This window comes from Stegostoma tigrinum, chromosome 31, assembly GCF_030684315.1.
Source record: "Stegostoma tigrinum isolate sSteTig4 chromosome 31, sSteTig4.hap1, whole genome shotgun sequence".
NCBI classification, from domain to species: Eukaryota; Metazoa; Chordata; class Chondrichthyes; order Orectolobiformes; family Stegostomatidae; genus Stegostoma; species Stegostoma tigrinum.
The window spans coordinates 33,901,523-33,914,851 of record NC_081384.1 but is presented as its reverse complement, the minus strand read 5'-3'; the positions used below and the strand labels follow the sequence as shown (position 1 = coordinate 33,914,851).

Here is a 13,329-nt window from a genome sequence, read left to right as displayed (position 1 = left end):
CTTTCAGTCTGAAAAACAGCCCTCCACTGCTCCTCTCTACTAACTTCAGATCAGTTCTGTAACCAAACGGCTAACTCTCCCTCAATTCCATATGATCTAAACTTGCTAACCAGTCTGCCATGTGGAACCTTGTTGAACACCTTAAAGTCGATATACACAACGTCCACTGCTCTACTTTTAATCTTCTTTGTCACCTCCTCAGAAAAAAACGACTTTTTTTTTGCATAAGTTACCAAAAAGACTGATGATGGCAGAGCAGTAAGACATTGTTTATTTGGATTGTAAGAAAGCTTTTGGCAAGGTTCCACATGGTAGACTAATTAGTAAAGTTAGGTCACATGGGATTCAGGGCAAGCTTGACAATTGTATACATAATTGGCTTAATGGCAGGAGACAGTGTGATGGTGGAGGGTTGCTTTCCAGACTGGAGGACTGTCACTAGCGGTGTTCCACAGGGATTGGTTGTGGGTCCTCTTTTGTTTGCCTTTTTATATAAATCATTTGGATAAGAATGTAGAAGGCATGGTTGGTAAGTTTGTGGGTGACATCAAAATTGGTGGCATTGTAGACAGCAAAGAAGGTTTTTTAAGATTACTATGGGATTTTGATCAAATGGGTCAATGGGCTGAAAAATGTCACGTGCAGTTCAATCTGGATAAATGCATTTTGGTTCAACAAAGAAGGGTATGGCTTGTACAATTAATGGTAGGTTGTGTAGTGTTGCAGAACAGAGGGACCTAGGGGTGCAGGTGCATAATTCTTTAAAGCTTGCGTCACATATAGACAGGATGGTTAAAAAGGCATTTGGCACACATGCCTTCATTGCTCAGTCCTTGGAGTATAGGAGTTCGGACATAATGGGTGTGAGTTTGCTCGCTGAGCTGGAAGGTTAGTTTTCAGATGTTTCATCACCATTCTAGGTAATATCATCAGTGAGCCTCCGATGAAGCACTGGTGTTATGTCCCGCTTTCTATTTATCTGTTCAGTTTTCCTTGGGTTGGTGATGCCATTTCCTGCGTTGACATCACCAACCCAAGGAAACCTAAACAGATAAATAGAAAGCAGGACATAACACCAGCACTTCATCGGAGGCTCACTGATGATGTCACCTAGAGTGGTGACGAAACGTCTGAAAACTAACCTTCCAGCTCACCGAGCAAACTCACATCCAGAACCTCAACCTGAGCTACAAATCTTCTCAAAACTCGCTTCGGACATAATGTTGAGGTTATACAGACATTGGTGAGGCCTCTTCTGGAATACTGTGTCCGGTTCCGGTCACCCGGTTACAGGAAAGTTATTATCGAGCGAGAGGGGATTCAGAAGAGAGTTAATTGGATGTTGCTGGGTATGGAAGGTTTGAGTTACAAAAAGGTTGGACAGACTGGGGCTTTTTCCAGTGGAGTGGAGGAGGTTGAGAGGTGAACTGATAGAGATTTATAATATAATGAGATGTATAGAACTAGTTGTCTTTTCAGTAAGATGGGGAATATCAAGACTAGGGGGCACATCTTTAAGGAGAGAGGAGGGCGTTTCGCGTGTGGAATAAACTTACTGAGAAAGTGGTGGATGCAGGTACAATTACAACATTTAAAGGATTTTTGGATGCATACATGAATAGGAGAGATTCTGAGATTTATAGGCCAGGAGCAGGTGAGTGGGACTAGGTTAGTTTGGGATTTTGTTTGGCATGAACTGGTCAGACTGAAGGGTCTGTTTCCATGCTGTATGACTTTATAAAACTCAATCAAGTTAATGAGATATGATTTCCCACACACATAGCCATGTTGACCATCCCTAATCAGTCCTTGCCTTTCCAAACGCATGTAAATCCTGTCCCTCAGAATCCCCAGCTTATTCACCACTGAGATTAGGGTCACTGGTCTCTAATTGCCTGGCTTTTCCCAATCACCTTTCTGAAATATTGGCACCATGTTAGCAACCATCCATTCTCCAGCACGTCACCCGTGGCTATTGATGATACAAATGCCCCAGCAAGGGGCCCAGCAATCACTTCCTTAGCTTCCCATAAATGTCTGGGATATCCCTGAACAGGTCCTGAGGAAGGTAATCACCATTATGCGTTTTAAGATGTCCAGTACCACCTCCTCTGTAATATGGAGGCTTTTCAGGATGCCACTGTTTATTTCAACAAGTTCTCTAGTTTTCATCGTCCTGACATTTCTCATTCCTCTGGCCCTGAGAATACCCATGGTGCTCCAAGTTAACAGGTACTAGAAATGTCATTTATATTTTGAGAATCTTTCCAATAAAAACACCACATTACATTACAGCTCATATGTATAAGTCCAATCAGAGATTGCGAGCGGGGGAAAACACATCACAGTTGGGAGTTCGGGTGGGAAGGAAGAACATTTGTTTATCTGCATATTATAGGTACAGCAAACTAGTTCTCTTCATTAAACAGGTCCTAGTGTGACTACCACTTGTGAAAACAGGCAATCGCTCTGCAGTTGTTAACTAAAATTACATTGAGAATGTGTGCACACAATTAGAAACTATTCTGCACTCAAGAGTTAGACAAAATCAGAGCAAAACCATTAAACATTACTTCTGCTAAATACCCAACTCTTTGGAGATTTACATTTGAAACGAAATATAAAGAACCACTTCATAATGTTAGAAATTGCCTCCCTGCAAATTTCCAATGATCATTATATCTGTATAACTTAGCAAAATGCACATCACTCATCAACACAAAACCAAACTATTATAAAAGGCAGGACTGATGCTTAAAAAGAAATTAAAATCCATTTCTTCAGGATAAACTCAATGGTGGGTCTATAGTCCACAGTGTAAAAGGAGGAGGTTCATTCACTGCCTGTAGAAGTGGATGTTACAAAAGGTTGAAACAGAATCTATAGAGGTCTTGAGGGGCTTTATGGCTTTCACGGCGGTGACTTCTTTTTAATTCGGGGCAATACCGACTGCTGATTGCGGAAGATACTTTGTTATAGAAAAACATGTTGCTGTGCTGTAAGCTGCAAGTGAATTTCGCACAGCAAAATAAAAGCTAATAAAATTTTCCAGTTATTTCTACTCGTCGAGCTGTAGTCTGTGTGACCATGCATGCTGATTAGTAGCCCACACAGGCACTAAGAACAGGCACTGCTCATTTCAACCAAGGTCCTTTTCTCTCTCGTTCGACTCCCCGTTGTGACCGCCTTTTCACTCTCACTCCCAGCCCTTCTACTGTGTACAAAATAGTCACAAACACAGAGCACGGTGATTGTCTCCCCACATACACCCAACTGAGTGTGCTGTTTTTAAAAAATGAATCCATCCCATTAAATCACAATGATCTATAGTCGCAATCGACACAATTGCTGTTATTTTACATATATAAGACATCTTGTGCTAAACATTTCCATCCTGGACTGCTGGGACGGATTATACTCTGCCCACTATATACAATTAACCTCTTTGAGTTCAACACTGAATCAACCAAGACCAAAAAAATACAGATTATAACAGGACTTTAGTTTATTCCAAGAATGCAGTGGATAAAGAGATGCTCTATGTCTCTAAGTTTCACTAATTCTGCTTTTATGATACTCAGCACAGAGAAGAATAACTGACTATAGCTGGATGAGCTGGATGAATGGTAATGATCCTGTGCAATTGCTCAGGAAACTGAAGTGTGTGAAAATAAGCCACATTTTAACTATTAGTTGCTGTTCTGTATTTAATTTCGATAGACAAGTCTAACTGAAGTCAATAATAAAATATTAGAATGCTGATTAATGGAAGGCTGAATGAAGGATCCGAAGAAAGCAAGAATGAAGTTGCTAATTGCTCATTCAACCAAATGAAATTCAATACATTTAGCAGTTAGAAAATAGATCATTTGTAACTAGTTTTATGCAACTTCACTTTGGACCGGTAGAATCAATTTCAATATCTAGGCACCACCAAACAAGACTCAATTTCACTTAGTAACAGTAAAGAATACTAAATTTCATTAATCCTCTCGACCCCCTTCCCAGGCTCAATAAATTCTAAAACAAAAAGACTTGCTTGCCCATTTTCCATAGCAAGGAGAAGATCAAACAGCAGAGAGTGTTGCATATGAGGAAACGAAAGATTAAAACTTGACTTGATGCCATTGCGCACATTAGCCCGACTGGAGACAAAACAACTCTTAATGCATTTGCAGTCCTGGCACAATATGTCCAGATCAGAAATGGAGTACTTGGTCTGATTCAACTAACATCCCATCATCTCCAAGCCATTAACTCCTCGTTTTGAAAGTTCATTATGGCTCCTCTCCACATCTTTGGTGGCCTAGCCATCATTTTACTTTATCCATTGCTCAATATTCAAAAAAATCATGGAAGTTAGAAACTCATTTTAAACTGATTAATTTTACTTAATGTTCTTTTTTACGAAGTGAATTTAGTGACAGAGTAAATTTCTGGCAGGAGGGTATTTCAAGTAACTTTGGCACAAGATCCAATAGGGTACATTACACAATGAAGGTACTGGAGTAAAAGACGAGATCAGTAAATGCAGCTTGAGGAACCGAACTGTCAGTATTTTCCTTGCTATATGATTGGATAAATTTCTTTTTAGATGGGTGAATATTAGATGCAGAGTTAAAACTGCCTTTTTGCAACAATAGAAAAAAATCGGAAAGGAGAGAAACACAACGAACAAGTGAAAAAAGAAAAGCTCAATAATCAGACACATGAAAAATGAATTACCAAAACCAAGAAGTGGAAGGGTTTCCTGCATAAGTATTGCACTACTTAGCTTAGATACATTTGTAAACTGGCTAACCTTCTCATCTCCTCTGCTGTTTACAGTTACTCAATCTTTGTATGTTGAATACATAAGTCCCTACCATCAGCTATATTTTAACAAATCATTTTTCAGTTCATGTTGCTTTTGTGAAGCACAATTCCATCACAGCAGGCAGAAACCCATCTAAATCAATTGTCCCAATTATAGCTGCTTCAACCACAATCATTTTCCCCCACTGCGGCCTATTCACTTAAATCCAATGTACCTTTAAATATCTTTTGTAGGCTGTGTGACATTTTAAAGTGGACAACAAATTGCAACCTAAATGGCATCTCAGTTTGTCGCATGGCAGCAAAGTACATGAAATCTGCATGCTGCTATTGTACATTTTATAACATTGACATGCAACATTGACCTAATCTTAAGTCATCGTCATTCCTTACGCAATGAATTCAGCCTGCTTTTCTCCATACATTCCATCAGAACAGAATGCATGCAAGACACAGGTTCTTTTCTAATGTTTGAAGAGGGGCTGAGAGTTAAAGATCTAATATAATATTGCTTAATTGCTGCCAAATTCGAACCATTTCTATTGCAATACAAATTACACAGGAAAACCACTTATCCACCAAATCTGTTATAGTGAACATGGTCATGAGGTGAGTTTCATGGAGTGAGTTCCATATATCACCTTTTCTTGCCACAATCTTCTGGCAAAAGCAAAAAAAAAGGTGAAAAATGCCAATTCTTTTTTGACCTGTCAAGACAAAGACTGTCCATTAAAACTGACTGACTGGAAGACACTCCTCACCACAGCAGAAACAAAAAACTGTCGACATCAGAAATCAGAGGTAAAAATTAGAAATAGCTGGAAATACTTAGTAGGCTCTGCAGTTTCTGTGAAGACACAAAGTGAGTTACTGTTTCAGGTTGATGTCCTTTCACCAGAAAAGTTTTCTTTTTATCATGGTATCACAGTAAGAACAGTCTCTTCAGAATGTCGAAAGAGAAAGGAGAGATGATGATTTTGGTGATGGCATCAAGCTAGGGGTGATGTAAGTGGCAGAGCTTGGTCTCTGGAATAAATAGTCTAGCAGGATGCAAGATGAAGACAAGGAAAACTTCATCGTGATTGTTGGAGGGAAAGAAAGGAAGCAACAAGAGCAGAGATACGAGGAATGGGGCAGACAATGCAGAATACATCATCAACTACAATGGAAAGAGAGCAATCTTAAGATAAGGAATAAGCAAAACAAATTAGAAGCACTGGTATAGAAATTGCTCTTCTAAATGCAGTTAGGTTAACTAGATTCAGGAATACATTCAGCTCCCTCACACTTGTGATTCTGGTAGTTCTATTCTCTCCACTCAGGTCAGAAGCTGGGTTCAAGGACCATAAAAAGCACCAGAAATCAAGGCTCACACTCATGTGCAGTACAGACAGAATGTTGCAGAATCTGATGAGCTCTCTTTCACTGAGGAGTTAAAGTAAGATCCCATATATCCTAAGCAAAAAATGCCATGACATGGTTTTAAAGGCACTTGGGGTGTATCACCACTGTCCTAACAAAATTTATCTCTCACTTCTAAAACACATTTGGACATTACCCTCCTCCACATCAGGGAAACCAAGCGGAGGCTTAGGGACCACCTTGCAGAACGCCTACGTTCGGTCCGCAATAAACAACTGCACTTCCCAGTTGTGAACCATTTCAACTCCCCCTCCCATTCCTCAGAAGACATGTCCATCCTGGGCGTGCTGCAGTGCCACAATGATGCCACCCGAAAGTTGCAGGAACAGCAACTCACATTCCACTTGGGAGCCCTGCAGCCCAATGGTATCAATATGGATTTCACAAGCTTCAAAATCTCCCCTCCCCTAACCACATCCCAAAACCAGCCCAGCTCGTTCCCATCTATCCCCTCCTCTCACCTCAAGCCGCACCCCAATTTCCTACCTACTAACCTCATCCCACCCTCTTGACCTGTCTGCCCTCCCTGACCTATCTCCTCCTTATCTCCCCATCCACATTCACCTTCACTGGCTCCATCCCCACCTCTTTGACCTGTCTGTCTCCTCTCCACCTATCTTCACCTCTATCCATCTTCTATCTGCCTCCCCCTCTCTCCCTATTTATTTCAGAACCCCTTTCCCTTTCCCCATTTCTGATGAAGGGACTAGGCCCGAAACATCAGACTTCGTGATCCTATGATGCTGTTTGGCCTGCTGTGTCCATCCAGCTCTACACCTTGTTATTTTGGACATTACCGCATTGCTGCTTGGACAACTTTGCTATGTCAGAATTGGCAACCATGTTTCTTACATTAGTTCAGGTGACTACACTGCCAAACTGCATTTTTTCATAGGCTGTAAAGCAGTTTGGGACATTGTGAGGTTATGAAACAAGCTACATAAAATGTAATTTCTTTCATTTCTCTTGGCAATTTTTTTACAATGAAGGTTCACTTCCAACATTGTTTACTGCCTGCGAAAACAACTATCTTCCAGTGTGTCTGCCAATATAACTTAAATTCATGATTCTTGACTCTCCAAAGCCATTCCTTACTACGGACCAAATCTAATGACATTATTGTGAAGACTTCAATGTCTACATTGTTCGACTGTAAAACATCCAGCTCTCAGCCGATGCTGGCAATTAGGGTTTTAAGCTATTCAAGATTTGAGTGGCCTTCCTTTGCATCATTGCCAGGCCTTTACAATTCATCCAAAATGAAACAGACCAAAGATGGACACAGTCATTGTGGAAGCCTTTCCAATGTTTTGTACAAAGACAAAATGAAGTTTGCTTTATTTTTAATGGACAATTACAAAACAATCCTCAATTTACTTTTATAGCAAAACAACAGCACGTTGACCACTATTCAGACAAATCCCTTGTAACCAGTCTGTTTAGGATTTTTCCTGGAACAGAAAAATATATAATTCTCAAGATCCATGCCAGACATGTTACAGTAAACAGCAATTTTCCTTTATTCCTGAAAAGCAATGAATGAAGCCTAGAAGTGGTGCCACCATTAGCACTGGTGTCAGGTCATTTACGTTATAGTTAGCTGATTTGTGGTCTTGTCCGCAAAACAGTGAAAGAGAGTGCTTCATGCTTGCTTACTCACCATTTCTTCAACATTTTAACAGCAACCACTCTTCAAAATTATTTAATTGCCTTTGAATCACTTTGGGAGGTCCTAAGGTTGTGAAAGGTTCTGGATAATTCTAAGTCTGTCTCTCTTTCCTAATTCACAGGTCAGGTCCAGAGACTAATAAATTGTATTCTTAAATAAAAGCATTTCCTTAGGGCAAAGCAATAGCTTTCCAAGTGTCACCCAGCAAACTTTAATTGAAGATTTTGATGATACTAAAGTTCTGAATAGATCTTGGAACTTAAGTGGCTATTTTTGAATTGTAAAGTAGTTCAGGTCATGCCATCTTATGATCACTGCAATTATTGAAATATAAGGGTGGACTCTCACAAACTGAATAAGATGAAGTTTCAAAACTCTGAAACTCAACTCCAACTCACTTTTGGCTTAATGAAGGTTGAGCAAAGATTGGTCAGCCAAATTGCTCCCAGGAGGCTTGTTGGCAACCTAGTTATTTTAAAAAGGTACACAGCCTCTGATTGGCCCAATGTGGCTTAACAAAGGCCTACAAAGTTTTCCAGGCCTTAGCAAAAACTGCAGTTAAAGGCAGCTGAGGCAGCTTCAGAAAGAAGCAAGTGCCTGTACAGTACTGGTGTTAGAGCAGATGGATGAGGCACATCTCCCTACTTTCTCATTAGATTCACCAGGGTCAAAATAATTGGGCCTCCCTACACCATGAGGTCGGAAAGCAGTTCTGCACCCGAAGCAGAGTTCTCAAGTCAATTAAGCTGACTTCTAGGCAGGAAACCTGACAGGTCCAAAAGATAAGAGTAGTGGAATTAAAACTCCAAAATATCTGCTGCCCCTGCGAAAAAAAACACTGGCCCTATATAATTTATCCCTGTAAAATTCAGGCCATTAATTCAATCACCACCACCATACATTTTTGTTTTATTTTCCCCTGTATTTCATGTAAGCCCCACTGTTTTATCCAAAATAATTTGTATAGCCTTCTCCTCACTCAAAAAATGTCATCATCCTGAAGTACTTATCTAGCTTCCTGTAAGAGTATTGTGCAATTCCCCTCAACTACTACCTGTAGTAGACCTCCACATTTTTGCCCATCTCAGGCAGAAACATTTCTCCTGAACTCCCTAGATTCATTGACAATTATCTTATGTGCCTGGGTGCAAATTTCAGACTGATTCTTTTACACCTTCTCAGTATCTAGCTGATTAAACCATTTTTTTTCCAATGATCTCCAGTAGATAGGTACAATGTGAATTTTCCTTTTTTCTGGAAAATAACTGCTCCAATCTGTCCTGAAAATTGTAACATAGCTTTGGTATTATCCCTATAAATCAATTTTACACCTTCTCCAGTATCACTGTATCATTTTTGAAATACAAAGATGAGAATTGCTCACAGCACTTGAATGTAGTGTAATCAAGCTGAATTTTGGACATGTCTGAGGAAAATCACTAATCTCGAGTAGCAACTGAACCGAGTGACCAGCAAATGTGTTTTGCAATTGGGTTATTAGATGAACATTGGTTATGACTCTAGACCTTCTAGATCTTATTTAAAGATGGCAGAGAATTATTTATACCCACAGGAGTACTTGGTGAGAAGTATTATTATTCAAGTTAATGTTCCATGCCCTCAATCTAGACTATGTGCTCACTCCAAAGTGGGGCTAAAGCTCAGAATCTTTGGTTATAAAGAAGTTTCAAATGTGAATTTTATGTTTATGTCAATTGAGAATAAAGAATGCCAGAAAGCAACTATTTTCCTTATTTTTTTGGTAGAATTGTAGCTACTTCAATCTCGTCGTTTTCTTCATTCCTAGCCTGGAAGCACTTCTCGCCACACAGAAGCAACTACTTATATCTACACAACCTAAATTAAATCTTGTCACACCATCTCCTCCAATTCATGCTTTGATAGCACCATGAAAAATTGTGAATGAAAGACAGGAAAATACATAAATCTTTAGCGTACGTCAAGATCTCATTATGCCCCAAAATACTTTACAGACAATGATGTATATTTGAAGTGTAATCACTGCTGTATAATAGGAAAGGCAGCAGCCAATTTGCACCAAACAGTGTTCAACAGGCAGGAATGCAATATGAACAATTTGACTTAGGCATTGATCAAGAGATATTGGCCAGAGGAAAGGACATGCCTTCCTCTTCTTCAAAATAGTGCCATTGTTCTTCTATGTTCACCTGAGTGTAGACATGACCTCTGTTCAACATCTCTGTCAAAAGACAGTGCTTCCAAAAATGCAGTAGTTGATTTCTTTGCCAACAATCTAGAGAGTTTGAACCAAAAAACTAAGCTGGTAATTACTGAACAGCAACTTCAATTTACTACATCTGTTCAAGTCTGACAAAATAACAGCTTGCATCTTTAAATAAAAAATTGCCTAATTGAGGCAGGATTAAAAAATACACAATGTACATTGCTCCTTCCTCATTTCTTGGGATAGAAATCACTGGAACTTGAACAAATTTGCACAACTAACTTTCAGTAATTAACAAGTGAAAACGCAAAGTTAACGGACAGAACTCTGACACACAGGGTTTGAATATAACTAGTCATTGGGCAAAAGGATTATTGGTGTCAATAACTCTCATTACTGAGCACCTATACTTTTTTGCAGCTGCCTCTTAGTTTTGCATCGATAAAAACCTTTGACTATGATCCCATCGGCTGATCTATAATTAACTGCACTTTGCCAGACGCCTGAACTTACTTGTAAGATTAAACCACTCATTAAATTCTAAAAAAGAGACTTTAAAGCTTTAGTACTTCACAGAAGCCGATCTTTTTCTTTATTTAAAATAAAACTTGAGCTGTGCAATTTGTTTTGATATTGTCATTAACAGAATCACTAAAATATATATATTTAAAAAAAGGACCAAAAATTTAAGTTCACAAGCCTCCATATATCAGCAAACAGCCAGTGACATTATTCTTTTAAACAAAAACAGAAATTGTTGGATAAGCTCAGCAGCTCTGGTAGCATCCACAAAAAGAAATCAGAGTTTATGTTTCGGGTTCGGTGTCCTTTCCTCAGAACTAAGAAAGGGTCACCAGGCCCGAAACATTAAGTCTGGCGTCTCTTCTCAGATGCTGCCAGACCAGCTGAGCATTTCCAGCAATTTCTGTTTTTGTTTCTGATTTACAGCTCTTTCAGTTTTTATTATTCTTATAAACCTTTTTATCTTGGGGAATGACCTTGCAATTGCACTACTAAAATCTCTGTGTCATGGCACTATGTTGTTGGAATGTGCAGCTTCTATATCTGACCTGTTATTTTGTTGCTTTTAAGTTACATTTCAGGATGCCAATACTATCCTTGAATCTGTTAAATTGAAGAAAACTAAGTTAACAGTTTCCATTCTATATCCCAAGATCCACATGAGAGCACAGGTGCAGATGTCAAGGGAAACGAGTCAGTAACCCAACTACTGCAGTCATCATTGTGGTGGTGGCTGGCTCAGCAAAGTTTAGCACTTTGAGAAAAGCAAATGGATTGAGAAGCAAAAGCAGAAAATGTGCTTTACTGTAAAGTATAAACAGCTGCAAGAGTTTCACAATGTAAAGAATGGTCTAAAAGGAAAAAATCTTTACCAACTCTCAGTAAAATTGACGTATGTCACCTCCATTTGGAGAAAATCACCTGTAAAACAGGCTATAAAAAGGAAAATGATACAAAGTTTTACAATTTAAAACTAACCTAAGGCTAAAGGAAACAAATAATGAACAGTTCATTTATGCATTTCACAAGAAATTAAAACAAGTCTCGACCCGAAACGTCGACTTTCCTTCTCCTCTGATGCTGCCTGACCCACTGCGTTCCTCCAGCTCCACACGGTGACTCTCACCTGTGACATCACTGTCTTTGCCCTTCTAAAAACCTTTTAATAACCCCTGGTCTCCAATATTCCAATGCCTTCAGGTTGACCTCTCTTCAGCAACCCCTACCCACAAAACCCCATACCCCCACTTCACCACCCTAATAAACTTCATCAAAACAAGTCCTGAACACTCATCAGCCCTGTGCTCGTTAACCTACATTAAGCATGAGTCTTTCAGCTTCTAAAATTTTCATTCTCCCATTTAAATCCCTTCCATGGTCTTGCATTGCTTTCCTTGATACAATGATCCAATTCTGGGGTTTTACACATGTCTCACTCTTTCATTATTATACTAGTTGCTGCACATCAAGTCTTCTAAGACCCAAACTATAGAATTTGTCCCAAATCTTTTAGAGCCCTCTGGTTCCCTCTGCTCTATGAAATGCATCCTTAAAACCCAATTCTTCACGAAAAAACTTTTATCTCTTCTTTGACTCCACAACCACTTGTTCACCTTATCATACATCTAAACTGTCATGGAATGGTTTGCTATATTATATGTGCCGCATGAAGATGAGTTATTCTTATAATAAATTGACATAAATCAATTAACATTCGCAAGGTTGACAATGGAAGCCATTCTAACCGGAGGTGTCGCTGGAGAGAGAGGCAGGAGTTCCAGAATCCATATTCCACGGCAACACAGCAGGGTTATAAGAAGGGCATAGGGAAGGACGGATGTATTCGAAGCACCATGATACCAAGAGTTGAACAAAGTAAAATGCCATGTGAAAAAAAAAACAAGCCAAGAACTGCTTGGTTCATTGCACAAAATGTGCAGAAGCATGAAACCACAAAGACTTATCAAACACAAAATGTTTTCACTAACCAACTGTCTTACAACAAGGCAAGTTGAGAAACCAAAATTTTATTTCACTACAATTCAAAATCTTCCTCATATCTTTGAAAAGTACTAGGAATCCTCAGTTAAATCATGCCAAAGGAAATGTTGCATTAATCAGTGGTGCCTAAAACATGTTCCAAACAGTCACTACTAAAAGAGAGTGTGCTGAAGGTGCTCTCAACTGGTAAAGCAAGCTTTATGTGGCATAGATATATAGACAAGATGGTTCCAGGTTACACCCCTGAAGTGAACTAAATTTGCCAATATCAGCCCCAACACCATAATTAGGCTTCCCCTCCACCATTTCTGAAGAAAAGTTCCGACCCGAAACGGCAAGCTTTCCTACTCCTCAGATGCTGCTTGGCCCGCTCTGTTCATCCAGCTTCACACCGTGTTATACCATAATTAGTCTTGCTGGATAACAAAAGGAAACAAAATACATCACAAGAGGGCTAAGCTATGTAGAATCTAGTCTGGCCTATGGCTGTATGAGTACAACGTTACCTTCGAGTTTTAAAAATCTTAAGGAGGGCTTAATTCTACAAGAGACACTCAGGCACGTTATTTTAGGTGTCAATTCCATACAGAATGACAGGAGCATAATACTGTCAAGATGTGCCATCTTTCAGATTCTACTCCATTTGGGGAATATAAAGAACTTACTGATATTGTTGGCAAATACCTATCACACA

At 39.4% G+C, this 13,329-nt stretch overlaps 1 protein-coding gene across 1 annotated transcript in view; it reads right to left on the bottom strand.

The window, feature by feature from the left end:
* Positions 1-13,329, bottom strand: part of LOC125466299 (vesicle-fusing ATPase) — a 223,030-nt gene that overhangs the window by 68,819 nt on the left and 140,882 nt on the right. The gene's annotated exons all lie outside the window — the stretch shown is intronic.